This window comes from Talpa occidentalis, unplaced genomic scaffold (genome assembly GCF_014898055.3).
Source record: "Talpa occidentalis isolate TD23 unplaced genomic scaffold, MPIMG_talOcc4v2.1 talOcc4.15, whole genome shotgun sequence".
Taxonomy (NCBI): Eukaryota; Metazoa; Chordata; class Mammalia; order Eulipotyphla; family Talpidae; genus Talpa; species Talpa occidentalis.
This window is the reverse complement of record NW_023601543.1, coordinates 29,603,391-29,620,882: the sequence shown is the minus strand read 5'-3', so window position 1 is coordinate 29,620,882 and position 17,492 is coordinate 29,603,391. Positions and strand designations below refer to the sequence as shown.

At 44.0% G+C, this 17,492-nt stretch overlaps 1 pseudogene; it reads left to right on the top strand.

The window, feature by feature from the left end:
- The first annotated feature begins 5,248 nt into the window (after nt 1-5,248).
- On the top strand, nt 5,249-5,351 carry LOC119246867 (U2 spliceosomal RNA; annotated as a pseudogene).
- Nucleotides 5,352-17,492: the final 12,141 nt, after the last annotated feature.

The following is a 17,492-nucleotide window of genomic DNA, read 5'->3' as shown; positions in this document are numbered from 1 at the left end:
TTTATGTTCCTGATTTTGAGTATGTTAATGTGTGAAGGACTGTATTAATGAGACATTAGTGTGTCTTGTGTACTAATACATTTGTAAATAAGTTCATATGAATGTTTATTCATAAGAGCATTTCTGTGAAAATTGAGCATAATCATGTTAGTGAATATGTGACTGCATCAATGTATATGAGTATGAATGTCTTAATAAATTTTTGAGCATGTCCCTGAGTAAAAGCATATATGTATGTGCGTGAACATCAAGATGTTTGTATATGTGAGTATTTAAGTATGGAAATAAGATCAGATATGTGATCTGTGAAATGAGTATATATAATTGATATATGTGAATTATTTTGTAAACATGTTTGTATGATTGAATGTTAGCATGGGAGCATTTGATCATGTTAAGATGATGATGTCCATGTATGTGATTGAATATGAGCACGTCCCTGTTTGTGAATGTGTTCATATGCATGTGAGAAAGCGTGGGTGAATGTGAGCATATATGAATGTGTCCTGTGTGAGTGAATTATTGGGCATTTTCATGTGAGTGAATGTGTGAGCATGTGGATATGAGTGTGTCTCTGTGTTAGTAAATCCATGATGCATGTTGTGAATTTCAATTCACCTGTAAACTCATTGATGAGTCTTTTTATAAAATTGCATGAGTCTCTTTGTGTGAACATGTTGATGTACATGTTCACATGCTCCTTTAGTGAGCAAATTACTTTGTGTGAGTATGTACATGTAAGTGTACATGAGTGCCTCATATGTGTGACTTTGTGAACATGTTCATGTAAGTGAATGAATGTTAACATGTTCATATGATTAAGTGAATGTTTATGTGTGAGAATGCATTGTATTACAGGTGTGTCTGAGCGGGACTGTGTGAGTTTTTCAGTATGTTCTTTTGAGTGAACTGTGTGTTATTGTTAATTGAACGTGTAAGTATATGCATGTAGGTTAATTTTTGTATTTGAGTAAATATGTAGTTTATGTGTTTGAGTAGACATATGCGTGAGTGAATAGTAACCAGGTTTTATAAGTATTATACCCATGAGTCTGTGATTGGATGTGAATATGTTCAAGTGATTATATGTGGGGGTGCCTATGTGTGTGAGTTAATATATAAGAATGTGTGTAGCACATAAATCCCAGTATGCATATGCATGTGATTAAATGTGTCAGTGTTGATATGTGTGACTGACTGTATATGAGCAGCTTTGGGTATGTGAATGAATGGATGAGCATTTCATGTGCGGTCATGTTGATTTGAGTGTACTTATTTGAGTGAGTGTATAGGTACAAGTGTATACAACAGTAATTACTCTGAGCATGATCATCAGTGAAAATATGTATGCATGTATGTGAGCATGTTTTTGTGCGCTGATGTGACCTTGTTTGTGTACACATATCTTAATGTATTTCATGGGTTTACATAGATCTGCTAATCCTAAGCAGTCTGTTCGGCCACCATTTTTGTTACCTACAGTTCTGCATTCTCATACAAGGTCAGAACTGCCCAGTCAATCAGTTATAGGAGCTCAACCCTACAAGGTGCCTTTCAAATCAGTCAAGAGCAGAAAGCTTGACCACCCTGGGAAGGCTATGCATCATGAGGTATGACTGGGAGCACCAGAGCGGAGGTGGGAGAGGTGGGGGGGGGTTGGGGGGCTTGACTGATGTATGATAAGGGACATTAGAAGCTGATCAATGGAATGCCTTAATAAGATTGAAACCATGGCTGGGGAACTAGGCTTGATTTCAATCACAATCCTGAGTCATCAAGCAGTGAGAAGTGCTCAGACTCACAAGCCCTAAAATTATAGATCACATAGCACATTTTCTAGTTTCACCTCCTCCCTTTTCTCTTTGTCCTCCTTCCCCACACAACTGATGTTGTATGATTATTCTAATAAAAAGGCCAGGATCTTGCTCTTCCAGGAGCATCCTATCCTACACTGTGTAGCCTGCTCCATGACTCCCATTTATCAGTGCGGTATTGCTGATGCAACAGGTTTACATGTTTATATCTGTTCATGTACATGAGTAATTTGCGAACTTATACATGTTAGCATGTTCTTGTGTGGGTGTACTTGTGTTAAGTTGTTAACATACGTGCAAGTTGTTTGTCAGTATATGTATACATGTAGGTGTCTGAATGTGAGCTTCATGATGAGTATGAAAATATTTGCAAATACATGTATGAGTATGTTTTTACTTGTAAGCATCAATTTGTATGTGTGAGGGATCTGAGTGTGCCAATGTGAGTAAACATGAATGTCTATGTTTTAATAAATTTGTGAGCATGATTATGTGAGAAAATTCATGAGCAGGTTTGGATGAGTGCATGGATGTTTGGGTGTTAGTGAATGTGCAAGTGTGTTAATTTATGTAAGCATATTAATTTACTCCTACATGGGGAGATGCTCAGACATCACTGACTCACATCAACATGCTCACACTCACAGATATATTTATTCATACACATACGCATAAATTCATAAGAACACATAAATATACTCAAACATGACAGTGCTGTGGCATATTCATCTCATGCACAGGCAGAGAAAGGCTAACTGATTCCCACAGGCAAGTGCCCACTCGTAGCCATAAAAGCCTTAGGTTTGTTTCATAAGATTACCTGCTCACTAAGGAAGTCTTTTCCAATAATGGGAGTCTTGGGGAGAAGAACAGAAGCCTCTTTTAGCAAAATTGGGCCAATTTTAGCAGTTAAGCAGATGATTACTCCTTTAATTAATCCTCCCAAGCTATTCATCTCCAGGAGGGGGTCCTATGAGTGCTTCATTCTGGGATTAGGGAGATTTGGGCACCTGTGTCCTTCAGCGCCAGCCAGTATTGCTAGTATTTGGGAGCTGAAATCACAGTTAATGTGGTAAAAGGGCTGCTTTGCGATCACTGTAACCCAGTGTGGGAGCAGGTACTTACCATTGTCAGAGATGAGGGTCAGTCATGGAAGGCAGGGCTGTCTCTGATGGAGAAGCCTGCTCAGATTGTAATCTAACTCTAGTATATATTTTGTTTCATGATTTACCAGAGATCATCTAATTTGGGACTCCTCTTATCCCTTATGGTCTAATACAAACTCTCTTGTTTATCTTGGGATTCACTTTTAAGAGAGGGGCTGACAGTAAGTGGTTTGTTTGGCTTAGGAATGGGGCAGTCTCACCGTTGATAGTAATTTTGATGTAGTCCAGATGGGGTATTATTTGTAGAATTAATCAACAAGCAATACTCGACTGTCTTTCATGAGTTTCTGTTAAATCCAAAGCAGTTATTTCCTCTTGAATTGTCTTAGCATTCGGCATCACTGCCTGTAAAGAGGATTAATACTTCTCAGGAGCACCCTGAAAAACAACTGGTAGAGTGAAGACTCAATTCAGTCTTTCATAGATCAGTCCAGTCACCAATTACATGCTGTTTGTTGACTGATAAGCCCATTCCAACATCCCCAGCTGATGGAGGCTAACGTTTTCTTTTGAGAGTTTGTCCAGGGTCATTATGAGGCATAATATAGGCTGGGCACCATTCCAAAGCCTCCTCTGGAGTCATACCCACCTTCTAATTGTATGGGATCCTTTAGTAGGGATACCATTTTTCCATTCCGTATTATGATAGTCAGTTGTTTCATTTCAGACCTTATAAGGTATTTACTTCTTTTTTATTTTTGGTCAACTATAAGGTATTTACTTCTGATCAAATGCATTATATACAGCCAGAAATTCCTTTTTAACTTTGGTTATTGGGTTAGTCCTTACAGTGATACTGAGTCTCACGGCTAGATGTTTCCTCCTCCCATTGAGAACCAACCTGTCTTGGCTTTCCCCGTTTATCTTTTCTGTCTTTATTACTCTGTGCATGTTACTAGCAAAGCAGGAGATAAGTAATTCTCACCACTAGCATGATGGTATTGCACTGCCTTTCCTTTGAGAAGGCACCAGTCCTCTTCCCCAGGGTGCTCCTTGGCTGCCCAGGAAGTTAAAACTGCAACCTCCTCCTGAAGTGGTGACCTGGCTGAAAAGAACCTGAGCTGAGCCCAACATGTGTCTCCTGGTTTGGAACACTTGTTCAGTAGGGCAGCCACCACTTTGGGAGTCCTTTAAGGGGCAAGAATATAAAGTTCCTTGCATTCAGTCACTTTATTTTTTTAAAGATTTATTTATTTAATGCATACAAGAACTGGGGTACAGGCCAGAGGTGTGGGAGGTTGAGAGGATTCACCAGAGACAGAGTGGGGAACAGAACAGACAGATCTACTGAAATACACTGCTGAGGGGAGCAGCAGGAGAGTCAGGAGAGGTCTGCTGCGCCATGTGGGTCACCTCCCTGGTCGGGGATCGAACTTGTGCTACAGTGGCTTTGGGTAGCTTCATGGTGCTGTGTCTTAAACACTGTGCCACCAGGAAGGCCCCATTCAGTCACTTTAAATAATGTTTTAACTGGTTCAGCCAAGTAGTGAGTCTCCACATCTGTTGGGGGAGGATCTAGAATGCCATATGCAATGGCAGATCCAAAAGAGACAGCAGCAGAGGCAGGCTGATGTGTTTAATTGCCTCATTTACTGTCATAGTGGACCCCAGAGATGAGGATATCTTCTTATCTCAGAATACACCAAATCACCAGCCCTGCTGCAGGACACCCCTGAATTGCTAAAGACTATTAGGTAGTCAAGGTAGCCCACTCTTGGTCCAGATGCCTTTTCTATTCAGGCATTCAGGCCCATGTGTGACAGAAGAGGTGACCATGTACATGGATGTTGGCATGATTGGGTGTATGAGTGAATTTGTAGGCATGTTTATTTGTATGATATTTTAAGGTATTAGTATATTTGAATGCATTAATTTTTAAGCATGTATGTATGAGTGAATGTGTGAACTTTGTGAATATGAGCATATTTGTAAATAAATGTTAGGGCATATTCCTATTCGTGAGCATGTATGTATAAACGAGTGTAATTGTATTTGTGAGCACATTTGAGTGAGTGTGTGAGCATGGTCGTACAATTGAATGTGACCATGTACATGTGGATAAATGTGTGTGAGCGAATGTGGGAGCCCTTTAAGTCTGGGTTTATATGTTTACGTGAATGTGACAATCCACATGTATGAATTTGTGAGCATGTGCATAAATGTTAGTGTGTTCATGTGTGTGAGTGAATGCTTGTGTGAGCATGTTAAATGTAAATATATTTCTGAACGAATGTACATGTGTGGACATGTGAGATATTTACATGTATGATCATTTCTCGGCCTTTTGGTTAAGATCAAGTGTAGTATCTGCTCTCATCAGTTATTTATGTGTGTGAGTAAACATGAGTTTCATCGTAAGTGTGAACACATTCATTTGTGAGAATATGTATGATGGCCTTTGTAGGTGCTAATGTAAGTGAGGAAATGTATGCATATGTAACTGTGAGCAATGAGTGTGTTTTAGTGAATGTGAGCAAGTTTGAGTGAATGCATGTGTAAACATGTTTGGATGAGTGAGTGAATGTGTAATTGTTCATTTATGTAAGCGTGTTAATGCATTTTTGTGAGGAATATGAGAACATGAGTTTAGTAAGTGTATCTGTGTTAATAAATGTGAGTTTTGTGATGTGTGAGCAAATGTGTATTTAAGTGAGTGTGTATGTTGCTGCTAGCCTATAAATATGTATGTGCAAGTTACTGTATGTCTATGGGCATGATTGCATGAGCATGAATTTATAATCATGTTCGTGCATGAACAAATATGTGAGCATGTTTGTGAGTGAATATGTGAGTAAAATTATATATGAATGTGTCTGTAAATAAATTTGTAATCATAGTCATGTGTCAGTGAATATGCTTTTATGTTAGTGAATTTTTGAGTATGAGTATTTCTTGTGTTTGTGATGAATATGCCTGTGAATGTGAGTGAATAGTGACCATGTTTGTATATGTGAGCATGTTAATGTGTGTGAGTGAATTTGTATGTAAAAGTTATTTGTAATTGTGATTTAACAGATCTGAGCATGTGAGCATATTAAGAATGAGTATGTTTATGCATACAAGTAAATGTGTATGACAAAGTATACATGAGGCATATTTGGATGTGAGAAAATATATAACCATGTTAATTTGAGTATGCTTGTTTGAATGAATGTGTATATAGATGTCCGTTTATGACTGTCTGTGAATGGGGTAAATCTGTAAGCATGTTCATGTGAGTGAGTGTATAACTGCATGCACATGAATATGTGTGAGTAAATCAAACCTGTTCATGTGTGTTTTAACCTTGAATTTTGTGTTTCTTTGTATTCATGATTATGAATATGTGATCATGTGCATAGATGCTAGCATATTCATCTGTGAATGTCTAAACATGTTCTTTCTGTATGAGCTGTTAAAGTATGTGTCTATGAGTAAATAAGAGAATGTGTGTGATATCTGTGTGTGAATGTTAATCATGTTCATGTACATGAGTGTATATATGACTTTATAAGTAGGTTCACTCTGTATATATGGGAATATTTTCATGTTTGTGTACAAGTGATTATGTGAGTGCTGTGTCTGTATATATGTGTTGTGTGAGATGTTCATATGTGTGAGGTTTGGGTAAATATGCAAGTATATGTAAACACATGTGTTCACATGTGAAAGTGTGTGAATGAATGTGTGTGAGTATATTTGTGTTTGAAGGAATTGAAAAAATGTATCTGAAAAAATGCATAAGCATGCCTGTGTGAGTGCTAATTATTACAATGCAAGTTTGAGTAAATGTAGGAACCAGTGTGTATAAATGAAAGAACTGCAAACATGTTTGTGGGCGCATATTATTGTGTACATTTGTATAAATAAATGTGAATGTGTGACTGAATGTGTATTTGTATGGACGTGATAGTTAGGTCCAAGTGCAAGTGTGAGTGAATGTGACTAAATGTGAATTTTTTGTATGGGGGTGACTGTGTGAAAGAATATGATCCCGACTATGTGTGAATGTGTGTTGTGGTATGTGAATGTGTTAGTGCATGTGTGTGTTTATGAACATGTAGACTGTGTTAATATGTGGATCTGTTTAAGTCTGTGTGAACTTATTTGCATGTGTGTGAGTGTACTCCTATTTTAAACAAATGTGGGAATGTCCATGCATAAGTGTGTATGAATATTAAAAATGAGTGTTTCTGTATGAGTAAATGCATGAGAATATGGGTGGGTGTGTTTATGCATGAGTGTAAACAAAAGTGGGTATGTGCACTTTTGAGTGAGATAATATGTGAGCACATTTGTCTGGGGATGTAAATGTTTAAGTATGCTCATGTGTAAGTGAATGAACATGAATGTGTGAAAAGGTGATCATGTTTGTGTTTTGAGCATGTTAATGTGCAAGTATGATTGAAAGTTTGCATTTTTGTATGAATGAGCTCATGTGTTTATTCACATCTGAGTGAATATGTGATCCTGTATGTGCGCTTGAGCATGGTATTTTGTGAGTTAATGCAGTAGCAAGCTCATATGTGTGCAGGTGTTAATATATATGTATTTTTCCTGTGTACAACTGACTTATAAGCAAATTCATGTGAGCATAATAATATACAATTTAAGTGAAGCCATGTGTCTACCTGTGTGAGTTAATGTGTGAGCATGTTCATATAAGTGTGTGCATGAGTGCCTGAGCATGTTTGTGTATGCAAATGAATTGTGTATTTATGTTAACATTTTCTTGTGTATAAGTTTTGGGGTTTTCTTTGTACAAACATGTTAAAATATGAATATATTCATTAAGCAAATGAAGGAGCATGGGTACATCTGTGAGTTGACATGTATATGTGTGACTTTTATGAGTGTGACTACATGCTCGTGTGTGTAAAATGTATGTTCATGCATGAATATGTGAGCATGTTTATATGTGAAACATGGAGGGGTTTTTGTGTCATAGCATGTTCGTATAGGTGAAAATATTAATGTACTTAGTTTAAATGTGTGAGAGTGTCCTGTGATTGTATATGAGTGTATTTATTTGTTTGAATGTATGAGCATGTCTGTGCATGAGCATGTAAGTGTGAGTATGCTCATGTGAGGGTGGACATGTTCACATGTGTGAATGAATGCATGAGTGTGTTCCTGTGGGAGGACGGAGTCTGAGTGAGTATATTCATGTGTAAGTGTGAATGAATCTGTGAATTTTATGTGAGTGTGTGTGAGAATGTTTCAGTGTATTCTTGTATGTGAGTGTGTGAGCATGACTGTATGTGAGTATTTGTGTGCAACTGACTATAAATTTGTGTCTGTCATTGTATCTGATCAGGTTCTTATATGTGACCAAGTTAATATGCATATACATGAGCATATTTGTTTGTGTGAACGTGAACTTTTCCCTGTGTGAGTTCATTTATATGTGAGTACAAATAAATTATGCATTTATGTGAACATTTTCTCATCTGTAATGTGTATGAGTGCATTTATATCAGTGGATATAGGAGCATGTCCATGTGTGAGCATGTTCATGTGTGAGTGAATGTGAGCATATGGTTCTTTTTGTACATGAATGTATCAGCATGTGTGTGTGAGATATAGCATGGTGTACCTGAATGTATCAGCAAATGTATGAGCATGTGTGTGTTAATATGGAAATGGAAGAGTATGAGCAAGTGTGGTCATACGTTAATTATTGGCGTGTGAGTATGTGAGGGTTTGAGTATTATTTTAATATGCAAGAGTGACTGAATGTGTAGCACGTGTTTGTTTCTTCCTTCTAGGGCACTCACATACCTGCCCACTGGCAAGGTTCAAATATCATCATGGATTGGAAAGTACATAGTAAACTTTAAAGTACCTGGGACAAATAACTTGCTTTTTTCTTTTGGTTCAAAGCTGCCTGTAACCAGCTCTACAGCAAGGCCACATTATCCTCTGTACTGTATTCCATCACACTGCTGCTATGGAAACACACGTGACCCTGGTGATTCAGTCTGCTGGCTTCTCTGCAGGCTGACTGCCCAGAGGCTGAGCTGTAAAAAGAGAAATGTGTTACTTCAAGACCAATGCTTCAGAAAGCAAAGTGCTATTGGGAATAATTTTCTGAATGACAACTGAGAAGTAAATGGGCCTGTGTTAGGGCACAGCCCAGACTCCCACATTCAGGGCTATTGTGAACAAGCCTCAGCAAAGTGCTACGTAGTGACAGGGGTTTCTATAAACAAAGTTCTTTACTATAGCCTTTTAGGCCCCCCACATGCCTTCAGTGCATGGAAGCTGTGTTACACAGTTAACAAACCCCACAGGGGTATGGAAGCCAGGTCCCCCCACCAATCCCAGGGTCATAATTCTCATTCTAGATGATTCAGTGTCACTTAGGCAATTCCACCCCTTTTGGTGGAAACCTGGGGTCCCTAAAGAGCCAGCAGAGAGCCCTGGCTAAGGGCTCACAGCTGAAAAAACAAATGGCAGCTGAAACAGATGCACATTCTTCTCACCAAGACATGCCCTGGCATAGGAATACAGCCCATAGGAAGGGAATCTTTTTCTACTTTATCTGCTCAGGACTAGCTGCCCAGAACTAGTGATATTTGGAGATGGGATCTTTGGACAGTAATTTAGCTTATATGAAGTCATATGGGTGGAGTCCCCATGATGGGATTAGTACTTTTATAAGAGGAAGAGAACAAGAGCTCTCTCTCCCAAGGTGAACTCACAGCAGGAAGGTAGCAATCCACAAGGCAGGAAGAAAGCTCTCACCAGGAACTGAATTGGTTAACACCTTGAACTTGGACTTCCCAGTCTCTACAAGCATAAGAAATAAATGTCTGTTGTTGCCACCCAGTACAGTGTTTGTCATAGCAGACAGAACTAAATTTTTTTTTTTTTTATAGAGGCATGCTTTATTTATTTGTTTGCTGGTTTCTTTGTTTGTTTTGTTTATACATGCACTGGGTACAGTCAGAAGCGCGGGAGGGCGAGAGAATTCACCAGAGCCAGAGCGGGGAGCAGAGCAGGCAGAAGGACCGAAGTACACTGCTGAGGGGAGCAGCGGGCGGCAGGAGAGGTCTGCGCGCCATGTGGGACCCTCCTCTGGTGGCCGGGGAGCAGCCGGGGATCGAACCGGCGCCGCAGAGGCCGCACGCAGCTTCGCAACCCAGCGCTCAACCGCTGCGCCACCGGGGAGGCCCCAGAACTAAAATTTAATAGGCTCCAAATAAAATGCCTAAATCCCATCTTGGGAGTGATGGCCTTAGTCCCATAACCTATTGTGTCTTCCCTGATGAGCTCAGGGAGGCAGGAAAGGAATAGGAATAACCACTTGGCTCCATCTTTGAAACTTCCCTTCTTCCAGCTTCTCTCCCTCCATAGCATCCATCACAGTTCCAGTGCTCAAATAACTGATGAATAAAAGATTAAAATGTCTCATTCATTCCTTTACTCTGTAAGACAAGGGTGTCCATATCATGCCAGGAGCTGGGCTGGGTAAAGCCCTCAGGGAGCTGCTTTTCACAGCACCATGGCTCCCAGTTCTCTTGCCCAGAGGCAAGTTGCCTTACTAGCTTTCTCTGGATCCTTCTCCTCCTTCTCACTGCCCCTTCCTTCTCATGTAATAATGCTTCTATTTTGAACCTAAATAGAACACAGTCTCTAAGGCTGCTGCTTATGAACTTTTTAGGGAGAAGGAAGAAGGGGTTAAACCCGAAACACTACTCCAACACACACAAAGAGAGATCTGACTGAATCTAGTGGGAGGCCTCACATGGAGATCTAGGGGTCCGTAAACCCTGAAGCCCGAGCCTAACTCCCTTGAAGTCCTGCTTGAAAGAGGAATAGGTGGGGCCTGGTGAGTCTGATGAGATAGGTGCCACTGGTTGGATCCTGTTTGCCACTGATGACCTGGCAAACCTAGGAATGGGCTTGTGTTCAACTTGCCTGTGAAGCAGGCGATGGTGCGAGTGGGTTTCAACTGCTATTGATACACCAGCTACTTATCTGGGCAGTGTTTTCCTGCCTTGTGTCGCCGTTCTTTACCCTCATCTTCTTCCCCTCTGGTCTGGCTTCTCTACTCTGCCCAGTATCAGCTCTCATTCTCCAGCTGCACCTTTCCTCCTTTAATTAACTGCAGTTCGACAATTCATAATCTAGCATGTCCACTCTGCAATTCCTGAAGCCTCACTCCAACCAGAATCAAGTTGAGTATCTCTACCCAGGCACTCTTTTCTCCCAGTGGAATACCCCCAGCAACTTTAAACTTCCCTCCATGGTGTTTACAGGGCATAGCGCAGGCGCTCACCCTCCTCTTCTCCTGCTCACCGGGGCGAGCTTCCTCTACAGGAAGGCTACCTCCTAGGACGAGCACCTTGCAGAGTGAACTGCTTTGTTTTCTGTGTCCTTGTAGGGTAAGGAAAAATGTCAGGCTTTTCTGCCCTCCCGCCATCAGGATAGATGATGGATCCTTGCGGTCCTGAATGCATGCCTGATGGTGGGCACCTGGAGTAGGGTGTGGGCAGAGGTAGATGGGATTCACCTGGGCTAAGACTGTGCTTTTAAGGGTGGCATCACAGGGACGCCAGTAGAAGCCGAGCAGAAGCCGAGCGAGAAGCAGAAGCCGAGAGAATGCCAGAGAGCCCACAGAGTGAAGACCTGCTGGGGGCTGGGAGGCCTGCCAGCCTCCTGGCCCCCCAGTACCCCTGCCTGCCATATGCCTGGTGAACGCCAATAAAAGACCTGCAAAACCTCTGCGGGCTCCAGAACTCCTCCTTTACCCGGTCTGAATGGGATCCTAGAAAACCTGCTCAGTGGCCATTCCTGCTCCCTACAGTCCTCTTGCCTGCTGCCACTCCATTAGGGTGCAGCAATCACATCTATGGGCCTCTTGCTTTCCACATAGACAAACAGTCCTAGACTTAGAGCCTGCAGTGCCCCCTTCTGTTTAAGTAAGGTCCTGAGTTGTTCTTGCACTTGCCGCTTCATTTACTGTTTGGTCAATTCAACCTACGTACCCAACTTTTGGCATATGCCTTAGCTCTGGGAGGTAAAAAAAAAAAAAATCTTAATAGCACCCATGCCCCTCCCACCTTAGGCATCCGAAAGATGGCTGCGAGGGGCCTCATACATAATGTGGACTAGCCATACCTGACAATCTTCAGCAGTTGGCCCTAGTCCCTGTGTAAAGGCAGGACAGGACACAGTGCAGGTTCTCTGATCCCATGCAGACCGGGTGAAGGAGGAGTCAGAGTTCTCAGTGGCTTTTGCAGGTTTTTTATTGGGATTACCAGGCATACGGCAGGCTGGGGGGCCGGGAGGCTGGCAGGCCTCCCAGCCCCCAGCAGATCTTAGCTCTGGGATTTCTGGCCTTCTCTCAGCTTCTGCTTCTCTTGCTTCTCTCTCGGCGTCTCTTTTGACTTCGGCTTCTTCTGGCGTCCCCGTGACGCTGCCCTTAAAAAGCAGTCTTAGCTCAGCTGAATCCCATCTACCTATGCCCACACCCTATTCCAGGTGCCCGCCATCAGGCATGCATTCAGGACAAGGATCCATCATCTATCCTGATGGCGGGAGGGCAGAAAAGCCTGACATTTTCTTTACCCTACACCCTGCTCCCTCCTCCTAGTTCCTATTGCCTTCTGAAAGGGCTACCTTGAAACAGTGGGAGAATGTGCTTCTTGTACTTAATGGTTGACAGCGAGCTGTAGGGTAAATGGATTAATCAGGCTTTTTACACCACTAATCTCTGTGGCTGTCACCTGTGGCCCTGACCATGTTAATGCATAAGGCACTTCGAAGGGTGGGCCCAGGGCACACATGTCTGACGGGGGACACCTGGAGAATGGGTGTGACTGCATGTGCAAGTGTGCACACCTGAGCCTAGAGGGTGCTGTCAGGCAGAGATGGGCTATTGCTACGAGAGGATAAGTGGCATGACTACAGAGGTGGGATCACAGACAATGCAAGAGAGAGAAGGCCAGAAAACGAACACTAAGATTAGTGGGGGCATAGTGCCAGCAAGGCACATGGCAGGTTTTCTATGATCCAGACAGACAGGGAAAGGAGAGTCCTAGAGATCTCAGCAGCTTTTTCAGGCCTTTAATGATCTTTCTGTACCATTTATAGTGAGGCAACCAGGTGCAGGCCAGGCAGGGGGGGCCTGGGGGTCAGAGGCTGGCAGGCCTCCTAGGCCCCGTTGGATCTTTACTCTTTCCGAGCTACTCTTCCACATAGTCCTCTGCCTCCTCCCATCCTCTGTGATGCCGTCCTTATATGCTCAGTTTCTTGGCTCAGGTGTGCCCACTCACGCACGCCCACACCATACCCTAGGGTCCTCCATCAGGCATGCGCGTAAGACCACAGGTGTTGATCATAGACACTGATGGCAGGAGGGCAGGTAAAACCTGATAACTTCCATTTACCCTACAAGGGGGCTGGGAGACTCAGTTTCCTCCGGAGCTTCCTGGCCCCCCTGCCTTATCTGCTGCCTCTCAGTCCCTCCTTTTCTGCCTGGACCGTGCCAGCCTCCTTGCATGCCAGCTTCCCTGCCTGGTGTTCCTGTGTACCTGGTTCCCTTAGAGAGCATTAAAGCCTAAGAAACCTGCTGAAGGCTACAGAACTTTCTTTATCCATCTGCCAGAATCAATAGTGAACTGCCCTGTGCTTGCTGGCACAACACGAGCCTTTGCTGAGATACACGAGAACAAGGAAAGGAGGAAATGAGGTAGCTACTCCCTTGACACCCATCGGTGCTTGGCCCAATTGATCCATATACTCCGCTCTCTCTCCCTCAGGAATCTTGGCCTCCTCCCCAGGGGACCTATTTAGACGTATTGCCGGCCTTGCTGGGTGGAGGGTGAATGGAAGTGATCAGGTTTTTTCTGCCCTCCCGCCATCACACGTGTGCCTGATGGTGGACACCTGGAGTGTGGTGTGGGCATGAGTGGGCACGCCTGAGCGGAGAGAAGGAGCACACACAAGGGTGGAGACAGCGGTGTGGCAGCAGAGTGGCCTGCAGGAGGCCGTGCAGCAGAGAGCAGTAGAGACCAGCGAAGAGACCGTGAGAGAAGCCAAAGAGCCCAGAAAGAGTAAAGATTCCCCGGGGGCTAGGAGGCCTGCCAGCCTCCTGACCCCCTCCCCAGATGCTCCCTGCCTGCCCTGCACCTGGATGCCTCCTTGAAAATGGTATAGAAGGACCATTAAAAGCCGGAAAAAGCCACAGAGGGCTCCAGCCCTCCCCCTTTACCCGGCTGCCCGGGTCTTAGAGAACCTGCTCCATGCAGTGCCGGCGCTACGCTGGGTGAGGTTACTCAGCGAGCTTGCCTCCTGCCCTTTCCACACCAGCTTCCCAGTTCCCAGGTGCACACTCACCTCGAAACCTGTGCACTACACCTTATGCCCTCACACTCTGGAAGGAACAATGGAACAAGGGGAAAGTCCAGACTGAAAGAACCTTGCTCTCGTAGCAGAGACTTTTGACTCTCACCAAAAAAAAAAAAAAAAAAAAAAAAAGCCATTTCAGATTTGTACTATCTTCTGAAAGAGCTATCTTCTGAAAGATACTCATTCTGGGGTCTGGTATTTCTCTCACTATCATGTGCTTCCAGTCTGGACATGCCTTGGGTGAATACATGTGACAACTAGCCACAGCTGACCTTTCCAAAGGCCTTTTATGTGCTCACCCAAGATCCCCAAGACCTGCAGTAGGGCTATTTAGCCCTAAAGAGCCCTGTCAATGAGAACAGGTCCCAGCATCACTGTGACTCTTGGTGTAGGGTAGGGAAAAATATCAGGCTTTTCTGCCCTCCCGCCATCAGGATAGATGATGGATCCTTGCGGTCCTGAATGCATGCCTGATGGCGGGCACCTGGAATAGGGTGTGGGCATAGGTAGATGGGATTCACCTGGGCTGAGACTGGGCTTTTAAGGGCGGCATCACGGGGACGCCAGCAGAAGCCAAGAGAAGAAGCGAGCAGCAGAACCCACCGGAGAACGCCGGAGAACGCCGGAGAGCCCAGATAGCATGAGGATTTGCTGGGGGCTAGGAGGACTGCCAGCGTCCCGGCCCCCCAGCCTGCCATGTGCCTGGTAAATCTAAATAAAAGACCTGAAAACCCACTGAGGACTCTGACTCCTTTATCCCATCTGCATAGAATCCTAGAAAACCTGCTCAGTGTCCTTCCTGCCCCTACACTTGGGATCTTTCACACTTTGACCAAAGATCATCAGTGTGTGTGTCTGTCTGTCTGTCTGCATATGCATGTGTGATCTCTAGCACAGGCGAGTATGTGGGGTTGTGGATGCTACAGAGCTGTCTGCCTGGAACCTTACTGTAGGGTAAATGATTTAATCAGGCTTTTTCCGCCACTAGGCTCTGTGGCTGTCACCTGTGGCTTTGATCATGTTAATACAGAAGGCGCTTGAGAGCTTGGGCAAGGGGCGCACATGCCTGATTGTAGACACCTGGAGTATAGGTGTGGGCAGGCATAAGTGCACACCTGAGCCTAGAGGCCGGGGATATAAGGGCAGCGTCACTCAGACAGAGGACGGCTGCAAGAGGATGAGTGGCGTGACTTCAGAGGAAGCAAGACCACTAGAGAATGCCAGAGAAGGCCCAGAGACAGAGCAAAGATTCATGGGAGGGCTGGGAGGCTCAGTTGCCTGCCTGCCTCCCAGCTGCCCCTCTTCCCCCTACACCCACCTCACCCACGCCTGCTTTATGCCAGCCTCCCTGGTTCCCTGAGAGAGCATTAAAGCCTGAAAACTCCACTGAGGGCTCTGGGACTCTACTTTTATCCATCTGCCCTGGGTCCAGTTCTCATTTACAGGGCTCTTTAGGGCTAAACAGCCCTACTTTTATCCACCTGCCCTGTGCTTGCTGGCACTAGATTTACCCAACTATCTATTTCTCCTCTGGGTACATGTCCATTTCCACTCTCACTTAAAAATTTATTCCAGATTATCTTTAATCATAAAATTTCATTTTGAAATATTCCATAGTGTATGCATGAATTATTCCCACCTGTTTCCAACCACAGTGCATCTGCAGCCACTGAAAATACAGACTTCTGGGTGATTTGCATGCAAATGGCCTGCTGTTCAGCGTCTCTTCAGATAATCAGACCCAAACAACAAAAAATCAAACAGAAAAAAACCTCTTCAAATATTTCACAAAAGTACAAAAGGACACCCATCTCAGACCACATGAATACAGTCAGATTGCATTGTCAGGGCTCCAATGAAGCTGGAGTCAATAATTTCCATCAGTAGCATAGAACAGGATCCCTCAGTGTGTACACACACACACACACACACACACTCACACCCCACCCCCTCGACCCCCCATGGAAATGAGCTAAGATCTGGACAGGTGTTTCTTGGGTCTATGCTTCGCATCCTGCCCCTGACCATGACCCTGTACCCCTGTTTTGATTACCTTCTATTCACTCCATTGGGGAGGGATTCTTGCCCTAGGGGTATGAGGAGGCGGATGAGATGAGCAGTTTGTTTGTCACATACATTCGCAGTCTTGGGGAAGGAGGATGCAGCAGATAAGAGTCACACAAGAGCTGCGCTCAGAAACAGAGTAGACAGTCAGGGTCTAGAGGAAGCAGGTTTAATAGTACCAAAGGCTGAGGTACACCTGGTTTCCAGGGAAGGCAGTGAAAGGCTCATTTGAATAATTCCACAGCTGGCAAGAAACTGAAAGCCTCCAATGAGGGATGAGCAGGAAATATACCTGGTCTAATTGATAAGGAAAGTTGTTTAACTACAGGACCTAATCTACCGGCATGGAGTGGGAAGAATGTGTGGTTAAGTTATTTGTGGTCATTCTGATTTTATCAGATGTCAAGGCCTTCTATCATTTACCCCTGAAGCCTCATATCAATTTAAATCTTGGTGAAGACTGAGACCTTTAGGGGGAAGTGTCTCCCTAGGAAATGAAATAGGCACTTACCCAAAAGAGGAAAACATGGTGAAATGGCCATAAAAACCATGAGATTTAGAGGCGTCCCTCTTTAAGGCCAATAAAGACAATTGAGACTTATGTAGCACAACTGTAGGGAATACCAGGGGAGGGGAAAGGAGGGACATATATTTAGATTAATCAATGCCTGTGGCAATAGAGACATCTAGTGGCTATCCATTTACTACAACATGACTTAGAGTTCTTTGAGGAGCTCTTATGCCTATCAATTAAACCATTTGCCTGGGGTGTGGAGGGGAGGTGGGTACATTTACTGCCTGAGAGTAAGTGAAAAAGCATCAGGTTTTTCTGCCCTCCTGCCATTAGGATTGATGATGGATCCTTTGGTCCTGAATGCATGCTTGATGGCGGGTACCTGGAGTAGGGTGCAGGCATGCGTAAGTGGGTACACCTGTGCTGAGAGACTGGGCTTTATAAGGGCAGCGTCATGGGGACGACAGGAGAACAGAGCAAACAGAAGCAAAACCAGAATAAAAAGAGAGAGAATGGAACAGCAGAACAAAAGAGGCAGAGGCCACGAGAGAACCCCGGAGAGTCCAGAAAGAGTTATGACTTGCCGGGGGGCTGGGA